General features: G+C 46.3%; 3 non-coding genes across 3 annotated transcripts; all 3 read left to right on the top strand.

Annotated features, from left to right (window-relative positions):
- Window positions 1–1,472: 1,472 nt before the first annotated feature.
- Trnat-agu (transfer RNA threonine (anticodon AGU)) lies at window positions 1,473–1,544 on the top strand. The gene has a single exon. It is a non-coding gene; the product is annotated as a tRNA-Thr (tRNA).
- Window positions 1,545–2,970: 1,426 nt separating this feature from the next.
- Trnat-agu (transfer RNA threonine (anticodon AGU)) lies at window positions 2,971–3,042 on the top strand. The gene has a single exon. It is a non-coding gene; the product is annotated as a tRNA-Thr (tRNA).
- A 6,763-nt stretch (window positions 3,043–9,805) lies between these two features.
- On the top strand, window positions 9,806–9,878 carry Trnak-cuu (transfer RNA lysine (anticodon CUU)). Its single transcript has one exon. It is a non-coding gene; the product is annotated as a tRNA-Lys (tRNA).
- The last annotated feature ends 17,029 nt before the right edge of the window (window positions 9,879–26,907 follow it).

The following is a 26,907-nucleotide window of genomic DNA, read 5'->3' on the forward strand; positions in this document are numbered from 1 at the left end:
GACGAATTTTGGATATCAGTTGCGCGTCGTGGCCTTATAGCAAAACATTATCTGGGATGACGAACAATTAGCGGGAGGCGTTTTATTAAGAATTACTCTCAGATGTGATTAAGGCGAATGGCGCAGATAAAGCATTTGCCAAAGCGGTACAGCATAAGGTGGGACGGGGCAGTCTGAAATATATTTTATAGATGTATTTCTCACATATCTCAGAGCCTTCCGCGATCGTCGTCGTCGTCGTCGTCGTCGTCGTCGTCGTCGTCGTCGTCGTCGTCGCCGCCGCCGCCACTTCTGCAGAAGTAGCAAATGGCCATCGTAGCAAATGTGGCGAGGGACGCCCTGCCTTACTTTTTCGAATGCACAAAGTGTGTGGTTTAGTTTCCCAGTCTATATTTGGTAGGTCTCGTAGCAGGTTGAATGTATCAAATGGGTGGGAAAGAGCAAGAGGCAGCGTCTGTGTAGAACGAAAACACAACTCCTCAGTGGTGTGAGCGTTTTGAGATGAGTCGTATATAAGTTCCACTTGTTTGTCAGTGACCGTGTGACCTAATGGATAAGGCGTCGGACTTCGTATCCGAAGATTGCGCGTTTGATTCCTCTCACGGTCGTGTTTTTCCAGATCTGAAAAAGAAACATACCGTTTTAGTGTAGCACTTGAGCAGTACGAAACCGTGTGAATGTTGCTGTTGACCATTTTCTGCTTGGAGATGCTCTTTTGCTTGAAACACGCACAAAAAGACCGGGGTTAACTAGCGAATTGGTTTGCATATTGCCGTCGCCGCGTGTTTTTGACTGGCATTTGCACATCTAAAATAACGTCGGAAAGTAACTCGTTAGGCTTATGAGTCACATCAAGTATGTGTGTTAACTTTGACGAAACTAGCTCTGCAGGTTGTCATGCAATTCTGTTACCTCTCAGAAATGATTATGAAATAAAAGTGAACTATGTGACGAGTGTGACGTTAGGAAAACATTAGGCAACATGGAGAGGTTCTGTATGGGACCAATCAACCCAAACGAGTACTGTGTGACGTGCTAACCGGCATATATTCACCGAGGCAGCGCGGCTAGCTCAGTCGGTAGAGCATAAGGCTCATAATCCCAGGGTCGTGGGTTCGAGCACCACGCGGGGAGGAAAGGAATTTTGTTCCTCTGCAGATGTAACTTACCGTTTTTCTGATTAACGTGATGTAATGGAAATAGCAACTTTAAACTTTGCCTACTTCTCCGTCAGTCGCAAGGAAACTGTATTTGAAGGTGAGGGTGATTTTGTAGACATGTGTGAAAGACATGTTCTGAAATGCAAGTGGTGTTATTTGGAGAGCACTTCGTTTACGTGTCAGATGTGTAGCCAAGCAGTAAAGGGTCGCCATAGCTGCAAATATTAGACGGTAATATGAAGTGTTGTCAGCTGAAGTCTGATGATCCAGACGACCGTAAGGATGAAGTACGCAAAAGTACCGCTAGGCCGCGTCTCTTTAGCTCAGTGGCAGAGCACTGGTCTAGTAAACCAGGGGTCGTGAGTTCGATCCTCACAGGAGGCAGACGAATTTTGGATATCAGTTGCGCGTCGTGGCCTTATAGCAAAACATTATCTGGGATGACGAACAATTAGCGGGAGGCGTTTTATTAAGAATTACTCTCAGATGTGATTAAGGCGAATGGCGCAGATAAAGCATTTGCCAAAGCGGTACAGCATAAGGTGGGACGGGGCAGTCTGAAATATATTTTATAGATGTATTTCTCACATATCTCAGAGCCTTCCGCGATCGTCGGCGTCGTCGCCACTTCTGCAGAAGTAGCAAATGGCCATCGTAGCAAATGTGGCGAGGGACGCCCTGCCTTACATTTTCGAATGCACAAAGTGTGTGGTTTAGTTTCCCAGTCTATATTTGGTAGGTCTCGTAGCAGGTTGAATGTATCAAATGGGTGGGAAAGAGCAAGGGGCAGCGCCTGTGTAGAACGAAAACACAACTCCTCAGTGGTGTGAGCGTTTTGAGATGAGTCGTATATAAGTTCCACTTGTTTGTCAGTGACCGTGTGACCTAATGGATAAGGCGTCGGACTTCGTATCCGAAGATTGCGTGTTTGATTCCTCTCTCGGTCGTGTTTTTCCAGATCTGAAAAAGAAACATACCGTTTTAGTGTAGCACTTGAGCAGTACGAAACCGTGTGAATGTTGCTGTTGACCATTTTCTGCTTGGAGATGCTCTTGAGCTTGAAACACGCACAACAAGACCGGTGTTAACTAGCGAATTGGTTTGCATATTGCCGTCGCCGCGTGTTTTTGACTGGCATTTGCAGATCTAAAATAACGTCGGAAAGTAACTCGTTAGGCTTATGAGTCACATCAAGTATGTGTGTTAACTTTGACGAAACTAGCTCTGCAGGTTGTCATGCAATTCTGTTACCTCTCAGAAATGATTATGAAATAAAATTGAACTATGTGACGAGTGTGACGTTAGGAAAACATTAGGCAACATGGAGAGGTTCTGTATGGGACCAATCAACCCAAACGAGTACTGTGTGACGTGCTAACCGGCATATATTCACCGAGGCAGCGCGGCTGGCTCAGTCGGTAGAGCATAAGGCTCTTAATCCCAGGGGCGTGGGTTCGAGCACCACGCGGGGCGGAACGGAATTTTGTTCCTCTGCAGATGTAAATTACCGTTTTTCTGATTAACGTGATTAATGGAAATAGCAACTTTAAAATTTGCCTACGTCTCCGTCAGTCGCAAGGAAACTGTATTTGAAGGTGAAGGTGATTTTGTAGACATGTGTGAAAGACATGTTCTGAAATGCAAGTGGTGTTATTTGGAGAGCACTTCGTTTACGTGTCAGATGTGTAGCCAAGCAGTAATGGGTCGCCATAGCTGCAAATATTAGACGGTAATATGAAGTGTTGTCAGCTGAAGTCTGATGATCCAGACGACCGTAAGGATGAAGTACGCAAAAGTACCGCTAGGCCGCGCCTCTTTAGCTCAGTGGCAGAGCACTGGTCTAGTAAACCAGGGGTCGTGAGTTCGATCCTCACAGAAGGCAGACGAATTTTGGATATCAGTTGCGCGTCGTGGCCTTATAGCAAAACATTATCTGGGATGACGAACAATTAGCGAGAGACGTTTTATTAAGAATTACTCTCAGATGTGACTAAGGCGAATGGCGCAGATAAAGCATTTGCCAAAGCGGTACAGCATAAGGTGGGACGGGGCAGTCTGAAATATATTTTATAGATGTATTTCTCACATTTCTCAGAGCCTTCCACGGTCGTCGTCGTCGTCGTCGTCGTCGCCGACGCCTCTTCTGCAGAAGTAGCATATGGCCATCGTAGCAAATGCGGCGAGGGACGCCCTGCCTTACATTTCCGAATGCACAAAGTGTGTGGTCTAGTTTCCCAGTCTATATTTGGTAGGTCTCGTAACAAGTTGAATGTATCAAATGGGTGGAAAGAGCAAGGGGCAGCGGCTGTGTAGAACGAAAACACAACTCCTCAGTGGTGTGAGCGTTTTGAGATGAGTCGTATATAAGTTCCACTTGTTTGTCAGTGACCGTGTGGCCTAATGGATAACGCGTCGGACTTCGTATCCGAAGATTGCGGGTTCGATTCCTCTCACGGTCGTGTTTTTCCAGATCTGAAAAAGAAACATACCGTTTCAGTGTAGCACTTGAGCAGTACGAAACCGTGTGAATGTTGCTGTTGACCATTTTCTGCTTGGAGATGCTCTTGAGCTTGAAACACGCACAACAAGACCGGTGTTAACTAGCGAATTAGTTTGCATATTTCCGTCGCCGCGTGTTTTTGACTGACACTTGCACATCTAAAATAACGTCGGAAAGTAACTCGTTCGGCTTATGAGTCACATCAAGTATGTGTGTTAATTTTGACGAAACTAGCTCTGCAGGTTGTCATGCAATTCTGTTACCTCTCAGAAATGATTATGAAATAAAACTGAACTACGTGTCGAGTGTGACGTTAGGAAAACATTAGGCAACATGGAGAGGTTCTGTATGGGACCAATCAACCCAAACGAGTACCGTGTGACGTGCTAACCGGCATGTATTCACCGAGGCAGTGCGGCTAGCTCAGTCGGTAGAGCATAAGGCTCTTAATGAAAGGGTCGTGGGTTCGAGCCCCATACGGGGCGGAACGGAATTTTGTTCCTCTGCAGATGTAAATTACCATTTTTCTGATTAACGTGATGTAATGGAAATAGCAACTTTAAACTTTGCCTACGTCTCCGTCAGTCGCAAGGAAACTGTATTTGAAGGTGAAGGTGATTTTGTAGACAAGTGTGAAAGACATGTTCTGAAATTCAAGTGGTGTTATTTGGAGAGCACATCGTTTACGTGTCAGATGTGTAGCCAAGCAGTAATGGGTCGCCATAGCTGCAAATATTAGACGGTAATATGAATTGTTGTCAGCTGAGGTCTGATGATCCAGACGACCGTAAGGACGAAGTACGCAAATGTACCGCTGGGCCGCGCCTATTTAGCTCAGTGGCAGAGCACTAGTCTAGTAAACCAGGGGTCGTGAGTTCGATCCTCACTGGATGCAAATGAATGTTGGACATCAGTTGCGCGTCGTGGCCTTATAGCAAACAGTATCTGGGATGACGAACAATTAGCAGCTTCGGAGCCTCCTGCTCAAGTTTCGCCTCCTTGTAGTCCATGTTTGCCGGAAGCTAGTATTGGTGTAGACCAGTCCGTTTCGTCGGATGTTTCCCCCGCGACCCCGGACCCTGACTGTGGACCGGCGCTGGTGGTGTCGGATACAGAACTTGACCCTCCTACGTCACCGGTGGCTGCCGCTTCCTTGCCCGTCAGCCGACGCAAGTTGCGCGTTCAGGCGAACGTCAATGCTGTTCGTAAAAAACTGAAACGTAACGGATCCGCGGAAGGGGGTAGCAGTCCCCTTCCCTCGGATGCCTCCGTCTCCCCTACTATGGACTGTGATGTTGATGCGTCGGTGTACGTGGTTTCTTCTCTCGCTTCTCTCTCCATGGTTCAAGCATAAACCTTTATTAACTTAAATGTTAACCGTATTGAGTCCGACGTTCGCATTGCCTCTTTGCGGCCGTTTCTCTACGACTCCTGTGCGGACGTAGTATTTTTGCAGGAAATATTGTTTTCTGATCTCTCTCTACCTGGATTTCAAACTGTTTTTAATGTCGCACCGGAAAACTCAACAGGAACAGCTCTTTTCTTTCGAGAAGGTATTCCTGTTACAGACATGGAATTCCTTGACTCTGGCCGTGGGATTGGTTGTCGTCTTTTTGATCTCTGCCTAGTTGTTTTGTATGCCCCCTCTGATTCGGATAGCACTGTGGCTCGATCGCGCTTTTATAAGGAAGAGCTTATTTGTCTTTTGCGCAAAAGTCCTCGGAGTCTCCTGCTCGGAGGCGATTTTAATTGTGTTTTTCGCCCTGAAGACCAGTCCCCCAATTTTAATTATTGCCGAGATTTTCATGACTTGGTTCGTACGATGCACTTGCGTTATGTTTGGGAACACAAATATCCAACCCTGGTGAAATTTACGTATTTTACCGCGTCCCCATGCAGTAGACTCGACAGATTCTACTTCTTTGATTTTTTATGTGATACAATTCTTTCTGTCGATGTTATTCCTACTAGTTTTTCAGACCATTGTGCTTTTACTGCAACTGTAAATCTTAGTCACCAACCTGCAAAACTTTATCGTTCCCAGTGGATGTTAAATGTTTCCCACCTTGCCGACAGTGCCATTGATGAAGTTGTAAGTGCCGTGTGGGAGCGATGTCTTCGCTCTGTCCCGCGTTACCCCTCCTTGCTCGTTTGGTGGACTGCGTTTGCCAAGCCCAAGATTCGTCAGTCTTTGATTTTTTACTGTGCCGCAAGGGCGCGTGATTTTAAGAACACGTATGAATTTTACTACTCTGTCCTGCGTGAACTGTATGACGCGGCGGGTCCTTCTCCTCTGCGGATCCATGATTTTCGTCGTATTAAAGCCATGCTCTTGACCCTCAAACGACGACAGTTGGATGGTCTGCGAGTAAAGTCGAAACCTCACTCTCTTGTTGAAGGTAACCTGACTTCTTTGTACCACCTGCTGCGGCATCAGACTCGACGTCGTCGCTCCTTCATCTCTTCTCTTATGGTGGATGATGGACGACAGCTTATTGCACAGGAGGAAATGACTCGTGCTCTTCATCAGTATTACGCTAGTCTCTATTCTGCCGATGATTCTGGTGCGTCACTTTCTGATGATGTCCTTGAGGATCTTCCTGCGACGATCTCGCCTGACGCGAACGGCAAATTTCTCCGGGAGTTCGAGATAGATGATGTTTTTGATTTTATTGCTCGCCCTCTGTCCGGTAAATCGCCGGGTCCAGACGGCCTGCCTAAAAACTTTTATCTCCGTTTTTGGCCTCTTTTGGTTGGCACTTTTACGCAGATTTTAAATGAGATTGTCAGGGGGATGGATGTGCCAGCCGATTTTAAAGTAGGGAAAATTGTTTTAATTCCGAAGTCCACTGGTCGTTTATCTGCTGCCAATCTTCGTCCGCTCACATTGCTGAACTTTGATTACAAGACAGCTGCTAGAGCGTTCAATAGTCGATTGTCTTCTCTGCTTCGGGGTGTGATTGGTGCACATCAATGTTGTTTTCCTGGTAGATCTATTCTGACCCCAGTAGCCGAATATCGGGATGTTGTCTCGGTTGCGGCGGTTACAAATGTTCATTGTGCCTTTGCTTTCCTCGATATATATAATTCTTTTGATCACGTCAGACATGTGTTTTTAGATCGTGTTTTAGATACAGTAGGTTTTAACGCTTCATCACGTGCTGTTCTTGGCAACTTGTATAGGGGAATAACTGCTCGGGTGTCAGTCAATGGGCAGCTGACGCCGCCCATTGCTATCCGCCGAGGGGTACCTCAGGGTAGTCCGCTCTCTATGTCTCTATTCATATTGTCCCTGGAACCGCTGCTTCGGACTCTTGCTTTCAAGCTCCAGGGTATGACCCTCTCTGGTGGGAAGTTCACTGTTAAGGCGTACGCGGACGATGTCGTTGTTCTCCTCCGTCAACGTGATGATATCACATTGTTGAAAGGGGCAGTTGATGCATACTGTTGTGTCTCTGGAGCGCGTCTCAATCAGGGTAAATGTAAGTTCCTTGATATTCGAGGGTTTCGCGATACTGATGTCCCTTAGGCCACTTTTGTCGATCGCCATACGTCATTGGGGATAATCATCGATCGGTGTCCAATAAAAATGGCGGCTCTTAATTGGAAATCTGTCACCGAGAAGATACAAGGGGCTCCGATGGTCCATGAGCAGCGATCTGCTACCATTTTGCAAAAAGTCAGAATTTTAGACACATACGTGTTATGTAAAGCCTATTATGTTGCTCAGCTGTTCCCACTTCCCATTATGGTGGCGAAAAGGTTGCGCCAATTGTCTAGCAGGTTTATATGGAAGGGTCATCTATTCAAGTTGCGTTACGAGGTTATGACGAAACCGCGTATCTCCGGAGGCTTGGGCCTCACTGACATTACTCGCAAGACATCTGCCTTGTACATCCTCCGTACGACTCTCATGGTTACGCAAGAAGTGACTTCAATTACATCCAGAATTTTTACTGTTCTGCGTCGGAAGAGCCTTGCTCCACCTGTCGACGTCGGTCGCCTCAATTTTAAGTTGAAACACGTCCGGGAATTTTATATTGCGGTTAGTTACATCGGTGACGTCTTCTTGCGACGACCGGTGCCAACGGCCAAGAGCTTGATTGCCCGTTGTGAGGGGCTGGCTGGTGCCAATCCAATCGAACTGGCGTCTCCATCAGTGTCCTGGAGGAACGTCTGGAAGAATGTTAGTCTGCTTATCCACTCTATGGCTGTGGGGTCCACGTGGTATAGAGTAGTTAATGGTTTGGTCCCCACCAACGTACGACTGCACCGTATTGGTCTTTCTGACACGGACAACTGCACTCGGTGTGGTCTCCTGGACACACTTGAGCATCGATTCACCTGCAGTGGGCACCTTACTAATTGGCTTTGGCTCAGGAAACAACTGGCTTTTGTCACTAGGACTCCTGAAACCGCTTATACCATTGACATCATCGTACGGCCCGATTCTTCCTTTTATCCGCGAACGAAGCTCAATACCGTTATGTGGTTGCTTGGACACTTCGTACATTTTTTGCCAGGACTACGTAAAGATTTTGCAAATATGCTTAGCCTGACATTTGAAAGGGAGGGTGTTGGCTAAGGTCGCCTGTGTGAGCCGATTTCTTTTATACTGTAGCTGGTTATGCCGCCTTTATATAAAATTCTTCTCTACACGTGGACTGAAGTTTACGTGGACCCTTAGGGCGAACAAGAAAAACAAACGTAAGACCAAGAACCGAGACAGTAGGGGAAAGTACGACGCCGTTGTACAGGTGCCATTCGGAAACAGGACGGTGGAATCATCGTTGCCAGGCCTCTGGTTTCGACCCCTGCCCGCTTTGTTTCCGCAGGCCTGAAACTGATTGTCACCCCTAAATTTTAAACAATGCCACACGAAAACGACACAAAAAAATGGTAAAAAAAAGAAAAAAAAGGGGCAGAGCACTGGTCTCGTAAACCAGGGGTCAATAAAAAAAATGACAGAAAAGAAAAAAAAAGTGGTAGAGCATTGGTCTAATAAACCAGGGGTCGTAAGTTCCATCCTCACAGGAGAATGATGAATTTTGGAAATCAGTTGCGCGTCGTGGCCTTATAGCACACAGTATCTGTGATGACGAACAATTAGCGACAGGCGTTTTATTAAGAATTACTCTCAGTTGTGATTAAGGCGAATGGCGCAGATAAAGCATTTTCAAAGCGGTACAGCATAAGGTGGGACGAGGCAGTCTGAATTACATTTTGTAGATGTATTTCTCACATATCGCAGAGCCTGTCGTCGTCGTCGTCGTCGTCGTCGTCGCCGCTGCCGCCGCCGCCGCCGCCGCCGCCGCTTCTGCAGAAGTAGCATATGGCCATCGTAGCAAATGCGGCGAGGGACGCCCTGCCTTCGATTCCGAATGCACAAAGTCTGTGGTCTTGTTTCCCAGTCTATATTTGGTCGGTCTCGTAAGAGGTTGAATGTAACGAATGGGTGGGAAACAGCAAGGGGCAGCGGCTGTGTAGAACGAAAACACAAATCCTCAGGGGTGTGAGCTTTTCGAGATGAGTCGTATACAAGTTATAGTTGGTCGTCAGTGACAGTGTGGCCTAATGGATAATGCGTCGGACTTCTGATCTGAAGATTACAGGTTCGAATGCTGAAAAAAAAAATGAATAAGGCGTCGGACTTCGTATCCTAAGATTGCGGGTTCGATTCCTCTCACGGTCGTGTTTTTCCAGTTCTGAAAAAGAAACACACCGTTTTAGTGTAGCACTTGAGCAGTACGAAACCGTGTGAATGTTGCTGTTGACCATTTTCTGCTTGGAGATGCTCTTGAACTTGAATCACGGACAACAAGACCGGTGGTAACTAGCGAATTGGTTGGCAGAGTGCCGTCGCCGCGAGTTTTTGACTGGCACTTGTACATCTAACACAACGTCCGAAAGTAACTCGTTCGGCTTATGAATCACATCAAGTATGTGTCTTAATTTTGACGAAACTAGCTCTGCAGTTTGTCATGCAGTTCTTTTACCTCTCAGAAATGATTATGAAATAAAAGTGAAATACGTGACGAGTGTGACGTTAGGAAAACATTAGGCAACATGGAGAGGTTCTGTATGGGACCAATCAACCCATACGAGTACTGTGTGACGTGCTAACCGGCACGTATTCGCCGAGGCAGCGCGGCTAGCTCAGTTGGTAGAGCATGAGGCTCTTAATCTCAGGGTCGTGGGTTCGAGCCCCACGCTGGGCGGAACGGAATTTTGTTCCTCTGCAGATGTAAATTACCGTTTTTCTGATTAACGTGATGTAATGGAAATAGCAACTTTAAACTTTGCCTACGTCTCCGTCAGTCGCAAGGAAACTGTATTTGAAGGTGAAGGTGATTTTGTAGACATGTGTGAAAGACATGTTCTGAAATGCAAGTGGTGTTATTTGGAGAGCACATCGTTTACGTGTCAGATGTGTAGCCAGGCAGTAATGGGTCGCTATAGCTGCAAATATTAGACGGTAATATGAAGTGTTGTCAGCTGAAGTCTGATGATCCAGACTACCGTAAGGACGAAGTACGCAAAAGTACCGCTAGGCCGCTCCTCTTTAGCTCAGACAGTTCCGCTTGAGACGTGACAGCGTTCGGACGTGCTTTCACTTCCGTGCCGTCGTAGCGCTGCAAGCTGTGTTTACATCGTTTCTTGTGACTGTGATTGTGTTTTTTTCTCGTGTTATTTTGCGTTTTTGTGTACTCTTATTGTTTTTTTTCTCTTACTAGCGGTTTCGGCCGCTTATCGTTACAGTTATCGTCAAATCGGTTCCCCGTAAGAATACGTTATGTTTTGAGTTTGACAAGGCATCGCGTCGTGTGCAACCAAGCTCTCTGGAAATTCATGATTGGATTGTCGATGTAATTGGGATAACTTCTGACCAGGTTCACACAGCGTACTATGATATGGCGGATTACTGTTTCTTTGTCAAGTTTCTCACTCCGTTACAACTGGAGAAGATATTGCAGAAAACTGGAGGAAAGGCGGAATGCCATCATCGCGACAAATCGGTGAGTACCGTGTTAATCACCAATGCCGATGTAGAATATAAACAAGTTCGAGTATTCAATTTGCCACCTGAAGTTGAACATTACCTATTGAAAGATGTTCTTGCTAAATACGGTGATATTCGGCAAATCAGAATGGAAAAATGTTCTAGACAACACAAATTGCAATGCTACAGTGGGGTTCGTTCTGTTGATATGAGCATTAAAGTTAATATTCCCTCGAATATCGTGGTCTGTGGCTATAAAGCACATGTCGTTTATAGTGGGCAAGTAGAAACTTGTTATATTTGTAACGAGAGCCGGCATCTACGCAGTGATTGTCCTCGGCGTATTTTCGTCCTTAAAAACACCTTACAAAAACGCCAGAGGTTGACACTAGCTGATATTATGACCCAACGTCAGAATTTGGAGGAGACACCTTTGCCACCCGGTACATCAGAGGCCGTTGAACCTGATCGTAGCAACGAGTCCTTCCCGCCATTAGCGCAGAAGAGCGAGAAGCTTCCACTTCCTGTCAGCACAACGTTATCAGTCGGTAACAAACGACGCCGTACCTGTGACGATAGTGGAACTGATGAAGAGTTGTCGGTCAACGACCCGATCTCGGTCACGGACGCAAACCCTCCCTCGCAGGAAAACGTTGCCGTGGACAGCATAGATGAGGGCTCCGACGCCGTTGCTTCCACGGCGGCGTCGGTAAACAACAGTGCCGGCCAGTGTTTACAGCTGACTGTTGTGACGCCGCCGGCCGGCCCGCCACAACACGACTTGGACGCACAACAAAACGACCGTCCGATGTCGGCTCTACAGACACACGATGAAGAAGTTGGTCTGCAGCCCGTTGTCAACACCAACCTGCCCCTTCATGAACTCAACCAACCTGGGAAGCCGGACGACTGTTTACCAACAGACCGTGTGGATACAAACAAACACACCTTTCCTTCCGCCGCCGCGACTTCGCACGAGTTAGCTCCAGTGGAGGAAGCCGGCACTCCGGCTACCGATTTCAGTCATGATCCGCCCACCCCGCCTTCTGCCATGGAACTCCCGGCTAGTGGACGACGGAAAACTAAACCCAAACCAAATGTCTCCGCGGCCCGAAGGAAGACTCCGATTAGAGGTGCCGCGGAATCAGGACGCGAACCTGGCACTGTCACTTCGCAGTCTAACAGTGCGATGGACTGGGCCGCTAATGCAATGCAGCTTTCTCCCTCCTCCGATGGGCACGACCCAGGAATATAAATTTCTGTCTCTTAATATTAACAAGTTCACGACAGCTTTGAAGACAGGGTTGTAGCGACAGTTAATCAACGGGTCTGCAGCCGATGTTGTACCTCTACAGGAAGTGTCTATATTAAGTCTCACCGTCCCTGCTTTTCACGCAATAGCAAATGTAACGAAAGACACGGGCACAGGTGCAGCCATTTAGTGAAAAAGCGGCGGACTTCAGGGTGACTTTTCTTCCCCTCAAATACATTGTGCACATTGGGCGAAGTGTACATCTCGAATTTTATGTACCCCCTCTACATTGCCACCCCTACATGACAATTAACCTTCTCAGATGATTCAAGCATATAAAATATTAACTATTAACGTTAACAGGATAACGTCAGATTTGAAAAAAGTAGTGTTAAAACAATTTATCTATGAATCAGAGGCCGATGTTGTGTTGTTGCAAGAAGTGTTATTCACTGATTTCATCGTACCCGGTTTTCAAATATTTTATAATGTCCTACCGGACGCAAACACAGGAACCGCAATTTTAACTCCTGAAGGTTTACCGGTAATGTTGGTGGATAAACTGGTTACAGGAAGAGGCCTTAGTTGTAAAATATTTGATGTCACCGTTGTCAATGTTTATGCACCGTCCGGTAAAACCAACAAAGCGGCGAGAGCTAATTTTTTCAAGGATGACATTATCTACTTGCTAAGGAAAAATCCTGCGTCTGTAATAATTGGTGGCGACTTCAATTGTGTAGTTAACAGGAAAGATCAGGTGCCGCACTTTAATTACAGCAAGGAGCTGCATGACTTAATTAAAAACATGAAGTACAAAGATGCATGGGAAATCAAATCCCCTACGCTAGTCAAGTTCACGTATTTCACTTCGACATCATGCAGTCGGATCGATAGGCAGTATGTGTCGGAGAATCTAATTCATAACGTGTTGGATGTGGAAGTAATCCCGACATACTGCTCGGATCACTGTGGGTTTTCTATGACTATCAATTTAGCAAGACAACCTACTAAATTTTACCGCAGTCAGTGGATGCTCAACATTGCCCATCTCAAAGATGACGAACTGGAAGACTGGATCAAAGCCACATGGACGGCATGTTTGAAATCAGTGCATAAATACGGATCTAAAATCGAATGGTGGGTCAAGTTTGCCAAACCTAAACTTCGGCAATCCTTAAAATCATACGGTTTTCAAAAAACTAGAGATACCAAAAAGACAATCGAATTTTATTATACGGTATTGCGAGAACTACATGACAAACATAATGTAGCTGCTACTCACCTAGAGCAAATTGGAAAAATAAAAGCGAAGCTTCTAAGCATCACACGCCGGCAGTTATAGGGATTAATACTTAAATCAAAGGCCAAGTCTCTACTACAAGAAGAAACTACTTCAATGTTTCACCTGATCAAACACCAACTTCATAGGCGACGCAGTTTTATTGAACACCTCAAACTCGAAGACGGGACTTTAATTACCGACCAAAATGACATGGTGCGCGCCATACATCAGCATTTCGCTCACCTCTACGCTAAAGACCAGACTGCCGAGACTGCACGTCCTGAAACTTTACACTTATTAACGGAACGGATCACTACTGATGGAAATAACTGTCTGCTTGCTGCCTTTGCAGAGGACGAAATATTACATCTCGTAAAGACGTCACCTTCCAACAAATCGGCGGGTCCAGATGGATTACCAAAAGAATTTTATCACCAGTTTTGGCATATTATTGGGTCAACATTCACTGATATAATAAACGAAACCTTACAAGGAGGAGAATTACCAACTGAACTTAAGGAAGGAAAACTAGTCTTGATTCCGAAAAATAAAGGACATAAGAACATTGATCAGTTTCGCCCCTTAATGTTGATGAACTATGATTACAAGACCATTGCACGAGCACTTAAGGAGAGACTCACACCACTTCTCAGAATAGTAATAAAAGGCCATCAAGCCTGCTTCCCGGGCCGGACGATCATGTCGGTCATCTCCGAATACAGAGACCTCATTTCTATCGTGGCAGTCACTGACATCAGGTGTGCAATATACTTCGTCGATTTCTGCAAGGCATTTGACCATGTCAGCCACCGATACGTGGACCTCATATTTAAACATCTGGCTTTTGACGATCGAGCAGTTAGAGTAATCCATCAGATGATGACCGGAATAACTGCCAAGGCTTACGTCAACGGACAGCCGACGAAAACTATTCATATAGAGAGGGGAGTTCCACAAGGGAGCCCGTTATCAATGCTTTTGTATGTTCTTGCACTTGAACCTTTGCTACGACAACTCAGCGACAAATTAAGTGGTGTCACAATCTCCGGAGTCACGTTTACAGCAAAAGCATATTCCGATGACGTGGGCGTCGTCCTTCGAAACGGAGGAGAAATTACAGTTCTGGAAGAGACGATACGTCAATATAGTCGCGCCTCTAGTGCAAAAGTGAACATCCATAAGAGTAAAATCTTAAACCTAAGAGGGTTTGACAGGGTACGCAGCCAATGGGCGTCACTAGTTGATTCCCACAAAACACTAGGCATTACTATGAACAATTGTCCAATGAAGATGGCTGCAGTAAATTGGCGGGACACGGCGAACAAAATACAGGGTGCGTTAAGGGAACTTCGTTGGCGATCTGCGAATTTATTGCAAAATGTTCAATTAATTAACACCTACGTGTTTTCTAAAGCCTGTTTTGTAGCACAAATATTCCCAGCACCGATGTTACAGGTGAAAAAGGTAATGCGTCTTGCAAATAGCTACTTGTGGAAAGGCAACATATTTAAAGTTAGACTGGACAGTGTGACCAAAGCAAGACTGATGGGCGAGTTAGGGCTAACTAATTTGGTTACAAAGGCAACTGCACTTTACATCAAAAGAACCCTGTTTATGATTAATAAGGACAGAAATAACATCACCTCCCGACTATTCACAATTGTCCAGCCAGGTTCCCTGCAACCCCCGGTGAATGTGGGCAAACTAAACAACAGACTAACGCATATAAAGAAATTTTATATTGAGGTCGGCTACTTAGAGGCACGCATAATGTACAAGTCAAGTATAACTACAAAGGAGATTCTAAATACATGGCACAAATCGGATACACAAAATACCATAGAAATCAAATATCCGAACGTCATATGGCGTACTGTATGGAAAAACCTTAGCCTCAAAATCCATTCAACAAACGTGGCTTCCACTTGGTACAAGGTAGTCAGCGACACTGTACCAACCAATGCAAAACTTTATCAGATAGGACTGTGTGCTACAAATCACTGCACTAAGTGTGGATTCGTGGACACACTTCAACACAGATTCACGTGCAGAGGACAATTTCACAATTGGACATGGATCAGACAGAAGATTGCACTCCTCACTAGAAGTGATGGCCGCCATTATACACCACAAATGCTATTACAGCCTGAAGTGACATTTTTTCCAGAAAGCATAAATAACGCTGTCATGTGGCTCATGGGTCACAACACACATTACGTAATTGGAAGGAATGGATCTGACAATTCAATTGATTTCATCGTCTATATGGAATCCGCTTATTGAGAATCAAAAAAATACAGTGACCATAAAAAACACTACGGCAACATGTTGAATATAGTCTTCGAGAGGACAGGCACAGGATAAAAACGAACAACACGATAGAAACTATAAGGAAGTAACAAGCAAACAGTGGACTGAGTGACCTATTTTATTAATCTCTGAGAAGTGACTACGGCTTCTACACGGTATTATGTACGAAAAAAAAAACCACAACAGAAAAACGTACAAACAAGTTACAACATTCAAGAACCAAACAGGGCAAATAAAAAAAAAAAAGTGGCTAGGATACCTGGCATTCACCCAGGAGGCCCGGGTTCGATTCCCGCTACCGGGACGAAATTTATCCACACTAATCGAGACAAGTTTGAGCTGTCCGAGCTGCCGTTTCCCGTCCTGCTCGCAATATAGCTACTGTTTCGTGACAGTCAGCAGAAAATAGACGAGGGAAGCAGACACACGACGGCCAAAAAAAAAAAAAAAAAAAAAAAAAAAAGTGGCAGAGCACTAGTCTAGTAAACCAGGAGTCGTGAGTTCGATCCTCATAGGAGGCAGACGAATTTTGGATATCAGTTGAGCGTCATGGCCTTACAGCAAACAGTATCTGGGATGACGAACAATTAGCGACAGGCGTTTTATTAAGAATTACTCTCAGTTGTGATTAAGGCGAATGGCGCAGATAAAGCATTTGCCAAAGCGGTACAGCATAAGGTGGGACGAGGCAGTCTGAATTACATTTTGTAGATGTATTTCTCACATATCTCAGAGCCTGTCGTCGTCGTCGTCGTCGTCGTCGGCGCCGCCGCCGCCACTTCTGCAGAAGTAGCATATGGCCAGAGTAGCAAATGCGGCGAGGGACGCCCTGCCTTCGATTCCGAATGCACAAAGTGTGTGGTCTAGTTTCCCAGTCTATATTTGGTAGGTCTCGTAACAGGTTGAATGTATCAAGTGGGTGGGAAAGAGCAAGGGGCAGCGGCTGTGTAAAAACGAAAACACAACTCCTCAGTGGTGTCAGCGTTTTGAGATGAGTCGTATATACGTTACACTTGATTTCAGTGACCGTGTGGCCTAATGGATAAGGCGTCGGACTTCGTATCCGAAGATTGCGGGTTCGATTCCTCTCACGGTCTTGTTTTTCCAGTTCTGAAAAAGAAACATACCGTTATAGTGTAGCACTTGAGCAGTACGAAACCGTGTGAATATTGCTGTTGACCATTTTCTGCTTGGAGATGCTCTTGAGCTTGAAACACGCACAACAAGACCGGTGTTAACTAGCGAATTGGTTGGCAGAGTGCCGTCGCCGCGAGTTTTTGACTGGCACTTGCACATCTAAAACAACGTCGGAAAGTAACTCGTTAGGCTTATGAGTCATATCAAGTATGTGTGTTAATTTTGATGAAACTAGCTCTGCAGTTTGTCATGCAGTTCTTTTACCTCTCAGAAATGATTATGAAATAAAAGTGAACTACGTGACGAGTGTGACGTTAGGAAAACATTAGGCAACATGGAGAGGTTCTGTATGGGACCAATCAACCCAAACGAGTACTGTGTGACGTGCTAACCGGCACATATTCACCGAGGCAGCGCGGCTAGCTCAGTCAGTGGAGCATGCGGGTCTTAATCTCAGGGTCGTGGGTTCGAGCCCCACGCTGGGCGGAAAGGAATTTTGTTCCTCTGTAGATGTAAATTACTGTTTTTCTGATTGACGTGATGTAATGGAAATAGCAACTTAAAACTTTGCCTACGTCCCCGTCAGTCGCAAGGAAAATGTATTTGAAGGTGAAGGTGATTTTGTAGACATGTGTGAAAGACATGTTCTGAAATGCAAGTGGTGTTATTTGGAGAGCACTTCGTTTACGTGTCAGATGTGTAGCCAAGCAGTAATGGGTCGCCATAGCTGAAAATATTAGCCGGTAATATGAAGTGTTGTCAGCTGAAGTCTGATGATCCAGACGACCGTAAGGACGAAGTACGCAAAAGTACCGCTAGGCCGCGCCTATTTAGCTCAGTGGCAGAGCACTGGTCCAGTAAATCAGGGGTCGTGAGTTCGATCTTCAAGGAGGCAGACGAATTTTGGATATCAGTTGCGCTTCGTGGCCTTATGGCAAACAGTATGTGGGATGACGAACAATTAGCGAGAGGAGTTTTATTAAGAATTACTCTCAGATGTGATTAAGGCGAATGGCGCAGATAAAGCATTTGCCAAAGCGGTACAGCGTAAGGTGGGACGGGGCAGTCTGAAATATATTTTATAGATGTATTTCTCACATATCTCAGAGCTTTTCCCGTTCGTCGTCGTCGTCGTCGTCGTCGTCGTCGTCGCCGCCACTTCTGCAGAAGTAGCAAATGCCCATCGTAGCAAATGCGGCGAGGGACGCCCTGCCTTCGATTCCGAATGCATAAAGTGTGTGGTCTAGTTTCCCAGTCTATATTTGGTAGGTCTCGTAACAGGTTGAATGTATCAAATGGGTGGGAAAGAGCTAGGGGCAGCGGCTGTGTAGAACGAAAACACAACTCCTCAGTGGTGTGAGCGTTTTGAGATGAGTCGTATATAAGTTACTCTTGATTGTCAGTGACCGTGTGGCCTAATGGATAAGGCGTCGGATTTCGTATCCGAAGATTGCGGGTTCGATTCCTCTCACGGTCGTGTTTTTCCAGATCTGAAAAAGAAACATACCGTTTTTGTGTAGCACTTGAGCAGTACGAAACCGTGTGAATGTTGATGTTGACCATTGTCTTGGAGATGCTCTTCAGCCTGAAACACGCACAACAAGACCGGTTTTAACTAGCGAATTGGTTGGCAGAGAGCCGTCGCCGCGAGCTTTTGACTGGCTCTTGCTCATCTAAAACAACGTCGGAAAGTAACTCCTTCGGCTTATGAGTCACATCAAGTATGTGTGTTAATTTTGACGAAACTAGCTCTGCAGGTTGTCATGCAATTCTTTTACCTCTCAGAAATGATTATGAAATAAAAGTGAACTACGTGACGAGTGTGACGTTAGGAAAACATTAGGCAACATGGAGAGGTTCTGTATGGGACCAATCAACCCATACGAGTACTGTGTAACGTGCTAACCGGCACGTGTTCACCGAGGCAGCGCAGCTAGCTCAGCCGGTAGTGCATGAGGCTCTTAGTCTCAGGGCAGTTCCGCTTCAGACGCCGTGCAGTGTTGACGTGCCTAGTCTTCCGCTCCGCCGTAGCGTTACGTATAGTGGGATATCGTTTGTTTACGTTTAGTGTTGTACCTTCTGTAAGTTTTTCTCCATCGTTGTTTCGTTCCTTGTGTTACTTTCTGTGTGTATTTCAGTGTTTTTTGTGTAGTGGTTTAGTCCGCGTAGCTTTTGAAAATGTCGTCTCAGGTTATTCCTCGTCAGGCAACAGTTAGTTTTGCTTTCGATAAGTCCACCCGCCATGTGCAACCTAGTTCCCTTGAGATTCATGATTGGTTAGTAGATACCTTTGGCATTAATTCGGATCAGGTGCACACTGCATATTTTGATACAGAACTCTATGTTTTCTTTGTTAAATTTATGGACCCCCTTCAGGTTGATAAAATTATTTCCAAATTTGGTCATCAGGTTCTCTTTCGGCATCGGGATGATTCTGTCAGTACAGTACTGCTTTCAAATGCTTCCATTACGTACACCAGTGTTCGTGTTTACAACCTTCCGCCGGAGGTGGATAATGTGTATCTTAAGGAGGGTTTACTTAAGTATGGTGATGTTAAGAGTATTCGCTTTGAACGCTGGTCCAGCCAACATCGGCTGCAGTGTTACAGTGGTATTCGTTCCGTCGAAATGCACGTGAAGCAAAATATTCCCTCGCACCTGCAGATCGGTGGATATCGTGTCCATGTAACATATAGTGGTCAGGTTGGCACCTGTTTCTTGTGTAATGAGAGTGGCCACGTGCGTACCGACTGTCCGCGGAGGGTTTTTGTGTTAAAAAATTCTCTCGAACAGCGTCGCAAGTTAACGGTCGCTGACCTCGTTGCCGGTGGTTCTGCGCTTGGTGTCGAACAGTCCAGTGGTAGTAGCGCCCCGCCGCAGGTTTTTCACGCCCCTGACACAGAATTTCCTCCTTTGCGTGCCAAATGTGATGTTGTTCCGTCTGTTCCTCAGGTGGGTGTGCCGCTTTTGAATAATAAACGGCGTCGCGCACAAGATGGAAATAGTACGGATGAGGATCTCCCCGGGATGCCCCAATCCGAGAGACCGACATCCTCCGAGCCACAGAGTAGTGTAGATGCTCCCTGTTCCCCTGAAGTAGCTGTTCCGGTAGCGGCTGCTGACGCCCCTCCGGCTTCCGACGCGGCTTCTCTCGAGTCGGCTCGTCGGTCGGGCCTGTTGGCGCCGCCTTCCGAACCGACTTCGTTGTCACAACAAGTTGAGCCGCAACAACTTCCTGCTTCGCTGCCCCATACCTCTGCCAGCGGAGCTGCTCCGCTTCCTTCCAACTTAGCAGCTTCGGAGCTTCCTGCTCACGTTTCGCCTCCGTGTAGTCCATGTTTGCCGGAAGCTAGTATTGGTGTAGACCAGTCCGTTTCGTCGGATGTTTCCCCCGCGACCCCGGACCCTGACTGTGGACCGGCGCTGGTGGTGTCGGATACAGAACTTGACCCTCCTACGTCACCGGCGGCTGCCGCTCCCTTGCCCGTCAGCCGACGCAAGTTGCGCGTTCAGCCGAACGTCAATGCTGTTCGTAAAAAACCGAAACGTAAGGGATCCGCGGAAGGGGGTAGCAGTCCCCTTCCCTCGGATGCCTCCGTCTCCCCTGCTATGGACTGTGATGTTGATGCGTCGGTGTAGGTGATTTCTTCTGTCGATTTTCCTTCCATGGTTCAAGCATACACCTTTATTACCTTAAATGTTAACCGTATCGAGTCCGACGTTCGCATTGCCTCTTTGCGGCAGTTTCTCTACGACTCCTGTGCGGACGTAGTATTTTTGCAGGAAGTATTGTTTTCTGATCTCTCTCTACCTGGATTTCAAACTGTTTTTAATGTCGCACCGGAAAATTCAACAGGCACTGCTCTTTTCTTTCGAGAAGGTATTCCTGTTACTGACATTGAATTCCTTGACTCTGGCCGTGGGATTGGTTGTCGTCTTTTTGATCTCTGCCTAGTTGTTTTGTATGCCCCCTCTGGTTCGGGTCGCACTGTGGCTCAATCGCGCTTTTATAAGGAAGAGCTTATTTATCTTTTGCGCAAGAGTCCTCGGAGTCTCCTGCTCGGAGGCGATTTTAATTATGTTTTACGCCCTGAAGACCAGTCCCCCAATTTTAATTATTGCCGAGAATAACATGACTTGGTTCGTACGATGCACCTGCGTGATGTTTGGGAACACAAATCTCCAACCCTGGTGAAATTTACGTATTTTACCGCGTCCTCATGCAGTAGACTCGACAGATTCTACTTCTCTGATTTTTTATGTGATAACATTCTTTCTGTCGATGTTATTCCTACTAGTTTTTCTGACCATTGTGCTTTTACTGCAACTGTAAATCTTAGTCACCAACCTGCAAAACTTTATCGTTCCCAGTGGATGTTAAATGTTTCCCACCTTGCCGACAGTGCCATTGATGAAGTTGTAAGTGCCGTGTGGGAGCGATGTCTTCGCTCTGTCCCGCGTTACCCCTCCTTGCTCGTTTGGTGGACTGCGTTTGCCAAGCCCAAGATTCGTCAGTCTTTGATTTTTTACTGTGCCGCAAGGGCGCGTGATTTTAAGAACACGTATGAATTTTACTACTCTGTCCTGCATGAACTGTATGACGCGGCGGGTCCTTCTCCTCTGCGGATCCATGATGTTCGTCGTATTAAAGCCAAGCTCTTGACCCTCAAACGACGACAGTTGGATGGTCTGCGAGTAAAGTCGAAACCTCACTCTCTTGTTGAAGGTGAACTGACTTCTTTGTACCACCTGCTGCGGCATCAGACTCGACGTCGTCGCACCTTCATCTCTTCTCTTATGGTGGATGATGGACGACAGCTTATTGCACAGGAGGATATGACGCGTGCTCTTCATCAGTATTACGCTAGTCTCTATTCTGCCGATGATTCTGGTGCGTCAATTTCTGATGATGTCCTTGAGGATCTTCCTGCGACGATCACGCCTGACGCGAACGGCGACTTTCTCCGGGAGTTCCAGGCAGATGATGTTTTCGATTTTATTGCTCGCTCTCCGTCCGGCAAATCGCCGGGTCCAGACGGCCTGCCTAAAGAATTTTATCTCCGTTTTTGGCCTCTTTTGGGTGGCACTTTTACGCAGATTTTAAATGAGATTGTCAGGGGGATGGATGTGCCAGCCGATTTTAAAGTAGGGAAAATTGTTTTAATTCCGAAGTCCACTGGTCGTTTATCTACTGCCAATCTTCGTCCGCTCACATTGCTGAACTTTGATTACAAGACAGCTGCTAGAGCGCTCAATAGTCGATTGTCTTCTCTGCTTCGGGGTGTGATAGGTGCACATCAATGTTGTTTTCCTGGTAGATCTATTCTGACCCCAGTAGCCGAATATCGGGATGTTGTCTCGGTTGCGGCGGTTACAAACGTTCATTGTGCCTTTGCTTTCCTCGATTTTTACAAGGCTTTTGATCACGTCAGTCATGTGTTTTTAAACCGTGTTTTAGATACAATAGGTTTTAACGCTTCATCACGTGGTGTTCTTGGTAATTTGTATAGGGGAATAACTGCTCGGGTGTCAGTCAATGGGCAGCTAACGCCGCCCATTGCTATCCGCCGAGGGGTACCTCAGGGTAGTCCGCTCTCTATGTCTCTATTCATATTGTCCCTGGAACCGCTGCTTCGGACTCTTGCTTTCAAGCTCCAGGGTATGACCCTCTCTGGTGGGAAGTTCACTGTTAAGGCGTACGCGGACGATGTCGTTGTTCTCCTCCGTCAACGTGATGATATCACATTGTTGAAAGGGGTAGTTGATGCATACTGTTGTGTCTCTGGAGCGCGTCTCAATCAGGGTAAATGTAAGTTCCTTGATATTCGAGGGTTTCGCGATGCTGATGTCCTTTGGGCCACTTTTGTCGATCGCCATACGTCATTGGGGATTAGCATTGATCGGTGTCCCATAAAAATGGCGGCTCTTAATTGGAAATCTGTCACCGAGAAGATACAAGGGGCTCCGATGGTCCATGAGCAGCGATCTGCTACCATTTTGCAAAAAGTCAGAATTTTAGACATGTACGTGTTATGTAAAGCCTATTATGTTGCTCAGCTGTTCCCACTTCCCATTATGGTGGCGAAAAGGTTGCGCCAATTGTCTAGCAGGTTTATATGGAAGGGTCATCTATTCAAGTTGCGTTACGAGGTTATGACGAAACCGCGTATCTCCGGAGGCTTGGGCCTCACTGACATTACTCGCAAGACATCTGATTGTACGTCCGCCGTACGACTCTCATTGTTACGCAAGAAGTGACTTCAATTACATCCAGACTTTTTACTGTTCTGCGTCGGAACAGCCTTGCTCCACCTGTCGACGTCGGTCGCCTCAATTTTAAGTTGAAACACGTCCGGGAATTTTATATTGCGGTTAGTTACCTCGGTGACGTCTTCTTGCGACGACTGGTGCCAGCAACCAAGAGCTTAATTGCCCATTGTGAGGGGCTGGCTGGTCCCAATCCAATCGAACTGGCATCTCCATCAGTGTCCTGGAGGAACATCTGGAAGAATGTTAGTCTGCCGATCCACTCTATGGCTGTGGCGTCCACGTGGTGTAGGTTAGTTAATGGTTTGGTCCCCACCAACGTACGACTGCAACGTATTGGTCTTTCTGACACGGACAACTGCACTCGGTGTGGTCTCCTGGACACACTTGAGCATCGATTCACCTGCAGTGGGCACCTTGCTAATTGGCTTTGGCTCAGGAAACAATTGGCTTTTGTCACTAGGACTGCCGAAACCGCTGATACCATTGACATCATCGTACGGCCCGATTCTTCCTTTTATCCGCGAACGAAGCTCAATACCGTTATGTGGTTGCCTGGACACTTCGTACATTTTGTCAATAGTTGTCATGAAGAGGATGAACACCTAATGTTTCGGCAGTACATCCTTACTGCTTACTGGAACCGATTGCGCTTGCCAGGACTCCGTAAAGATTTTACAAATATGCTTAGCCTGACATTTGAAAGGGAGGGTGTTGGCTAAGGTCGCCTGTGTGAGCCGATTTCTTTTATACTGTAGCTGGTTTTGCCGCCTTTATGTAAAATTATTCTCTACACCTGGACTGAAGTTTACGTGGACCTTTAGGGCGAACAAAAAAAAAAAAATGGATAAGGCGTCGGACATCGGATCTGAAGATTACAGGTTCGAATGCTGTCACTCTCGGTTTTCTTCCAGTTCTGAAAAAGAAACATACCGTTTTAATGTAGCAATTAAGTACGAAACCGTCTAAAAAAAAAAAAAAAAAAAAAAAGTGGCTGAGCACTGGTCTAGTAAACCAGGGGTCGTGAGTTCCATCCTCACAGTAGGCAGACGAATTTTGGATATCAGTTGCGCCTCGTGGCCTTATAGCAAACAGTATCTGGGATAACGAACAATTAGCGAGAGGCGTTTTATTAAGAATTATCCTCAGATGTGATTAAGGCGAATGGCGCAGATACAGCATTTGCCAAACCGGTACAGCATAAGGTGGGACGGGGCAGTCTGAAATATATTTTATAGATGTATTTCTCACATATCTTAGAGCCTTCCGCGGTCGTCGTCGCCGTCGCCGCCGCCGCCGCCGCCACTTCTGCAGGAGTAGCAAATGGCCATCGTAGCAAATGCGGCGAGGGACCCCCTGCCTTCGATTCCGAATGCACAAAGTGTGTGGTTTAGTTTCCCAGTCTATATTTGGTAGGTCTCGTAACAGGTTGAATGTATCAAGTGGGTGGGAAAGAGCAAGGGGCAGCGGCTGTGTAGAACGAAAACACAACTCCTCAGTGGTGTGAGCGTTTTGAGGTGAGTCGTATATATGTTACACTTGATTGTCAGTGACCGTGTGGCCTAATGGACGAGTTCCGCTTGAGACGCGACAGCGATCGGACGTGCTGTGTATTCGATCTTGCCGTTACCCTCGGGTTGTGAATATTTACCTTCTGTGTGTGACGTTTCTTTGTCTTCTGTTTTTCGTTGTTTCTTTGCCTTAGTGTTTGTCTTGTGTCTTGCGTTGTATTGCGGCTTTTGCCGCATTAATTAAGTATTATGGCTTCCCGGTTGTTTCCGCGGAAGTGTACTCTCAGTTTTCAGTTTAACAAGGCTACCAGGAATGTCCAACCGACAGCGTTGGAAATTCACGAGTGGATTGTGGACACGATTGGCATTACATCGGACCAGGTACATACGGCGTATTTTGATACAGAATTATACTGCTTTTTTGTGAAATTGTTGAACCCGGTTTTGCTGGATAAGATATTACTTAAACATGGTGAGCAAGTGTCGTTCCGTCATAGGGATGGTTCTGTTAGCAGTGTTACTGTCTCAAATGCTGAAATTACGTATACCACAGTTCGGGTTTATAATTTACCCCCTGAAGTTGACAACAGCTATCTTAAGGAAGCTTTGCTTGGTTATGGTACTGTTCGGTCAATTCGAAATGAACGTTGGTCTGCACAACATAAGCTGCAATGTTATAATGGTTTCAGATCAGTTGAAATGCATATTAAGTCTAATATACCGTCCCATCTGGTTGTATGTGGTTTTCGTGTACATCTTACTTATGAGGGGCAGCTTGGTACATGTTTCCTATGTAATGAACATGGTCATGTTCGAGCTAATTGCCCTAAGCGGGTATTTGTGCTTAAAAATGGCCTAGCACAGCGCCGCAAATTAACGGTTGCCGATCTTGTGCCAGCAGCTTCCTCCACTGTTTCCTATCTGCCTCCTGCAGTAGCTTCTTCACAACAGGTGTCACCCTCCCCTGATGCAGGTTTTCCTCCGCTACCCACTCGCCCAGACGTATCGGCTGCTCCTATACCGATTCCGTCTGTTTCCAACAACAAACGCCGTCGTGCTAGTGATACCGGTAGCACTGATGACGAAGCTGCTGTTTCGCAGCCGGTTTGCGAATCTCATGAGAGAATTCCAGAATCTCCCATGCCTGTTTCGGATTCTGTTCCCGCTGTGTCTCCTGCTTTGCTTGATGACGTCAAACTTGCTGCCAGGCCGTCGGCGCAAGAGCCACAATATTCGGTCGAGGTGTTGTTGACATCCCCACCGCCACAGGCATCACAACATATTGACGACACTTCGGTGGAGACGGCTGTTTGTCGGAAAACCGCTCCTAGACCTGAGCGCTCCGCATCAGCAGACTCCAAACCTATCTTACCACCTCCTACACTTCCAAAACCTACACATTCTGAAACCGGTGCCGATGTTCCTGATGCAGTTTTCCCCTTGATGGCTCCTCCTTCTGACTCCTCTCGCCCTGCTAATCCTTCGGACGCTTTGGTTGACGTGCCTGATCTCGAACCCCCCACTCCGCCTGCTCTTGAATCTGGTGTGCATCAGATACGTCGTCGGGTGAAAGTGCCCCCCAATCTCCACGCGGTGCGGAAGAAACATAAGCATGCGAAGGACGACTCTGATTCCGTTGATTCTGGACAATCACCCTCTGCGATGTCTGATGTTGATGATATGGATGTAGTTGCTTCTAGTGTGGTGTAATTTGGGTTCATTTCCCATTTTTTGGTAGATGTTGCAGGCGTACACGTTTATTACCTTAAATATAAATGGCATTCAATCTTCTCTGAAGTTAGCGTCTCTGCAGCAGTTTATTTATGACTCTGCAGCTGATATTGTTTTCCTGTAGGAAGTCTCCGTTGCACACCTGTTTGTTCCTGGTTTTCGCACTATTATAAATTTTGCACCTGAGTTTTCTGCAGGTACTGCTTTCCTAATTCGTGACGGTATCCCCGTTACCGAAATTGAGCTTTTAGACTCGGGACGGGGCATTGGTTGTCGGTAATTTGACACGACCTTGGTTAACATTTACGCCCCCTCTGGTTCTAGCAAGCGGCAGGAAAGGTCTCGTTTTTATAAAGAGGATCTGATTTACCTTTTACGAAAAAATCCTGCGACCTTGATATTGGGGGGGCGATTTTAATTGTGTGTTACAAGCTAAAGACCAATCCCCTCATTTTAATTATTGTTTCGAGCTACATTCTCTTGTACGTCAATTACGACTACGCGATGCGTGGGAGGTTAAACACCCCACCTTAGTTAAATTTACATTTTTTACTGCCACCTCAAGTAGTCGACTTGACCGATTGTATATTTCTGATCCCCTTAGTGTTTCTGTTTTAGATGTAGATGTTATTCCAGCCAGTTTTACGGATCATTGTGCCCTTGCTGTTATAATTAATTTGGAGCGTCAACCTCTTAAACTTTATAGGCCGCTGTGGAAATTAAATGTCTCCTTGCTCGATGACCCTGACATCGAACC

Source organism: Schistocerca gregaria, chromosome 5 (genome assembly GCF_023897955.1).
Source record: "Schistocerca gregaria isolate iqSchGreg1 chromosome 5, iqSchGreg1.2, whole genome shotgun sequence".
NCBI lineage: Eukaryota > Metazoa > Arthropoda > Insecta > Orthoptera > Acrididae > Schistocerca > Schistocerca gregaria.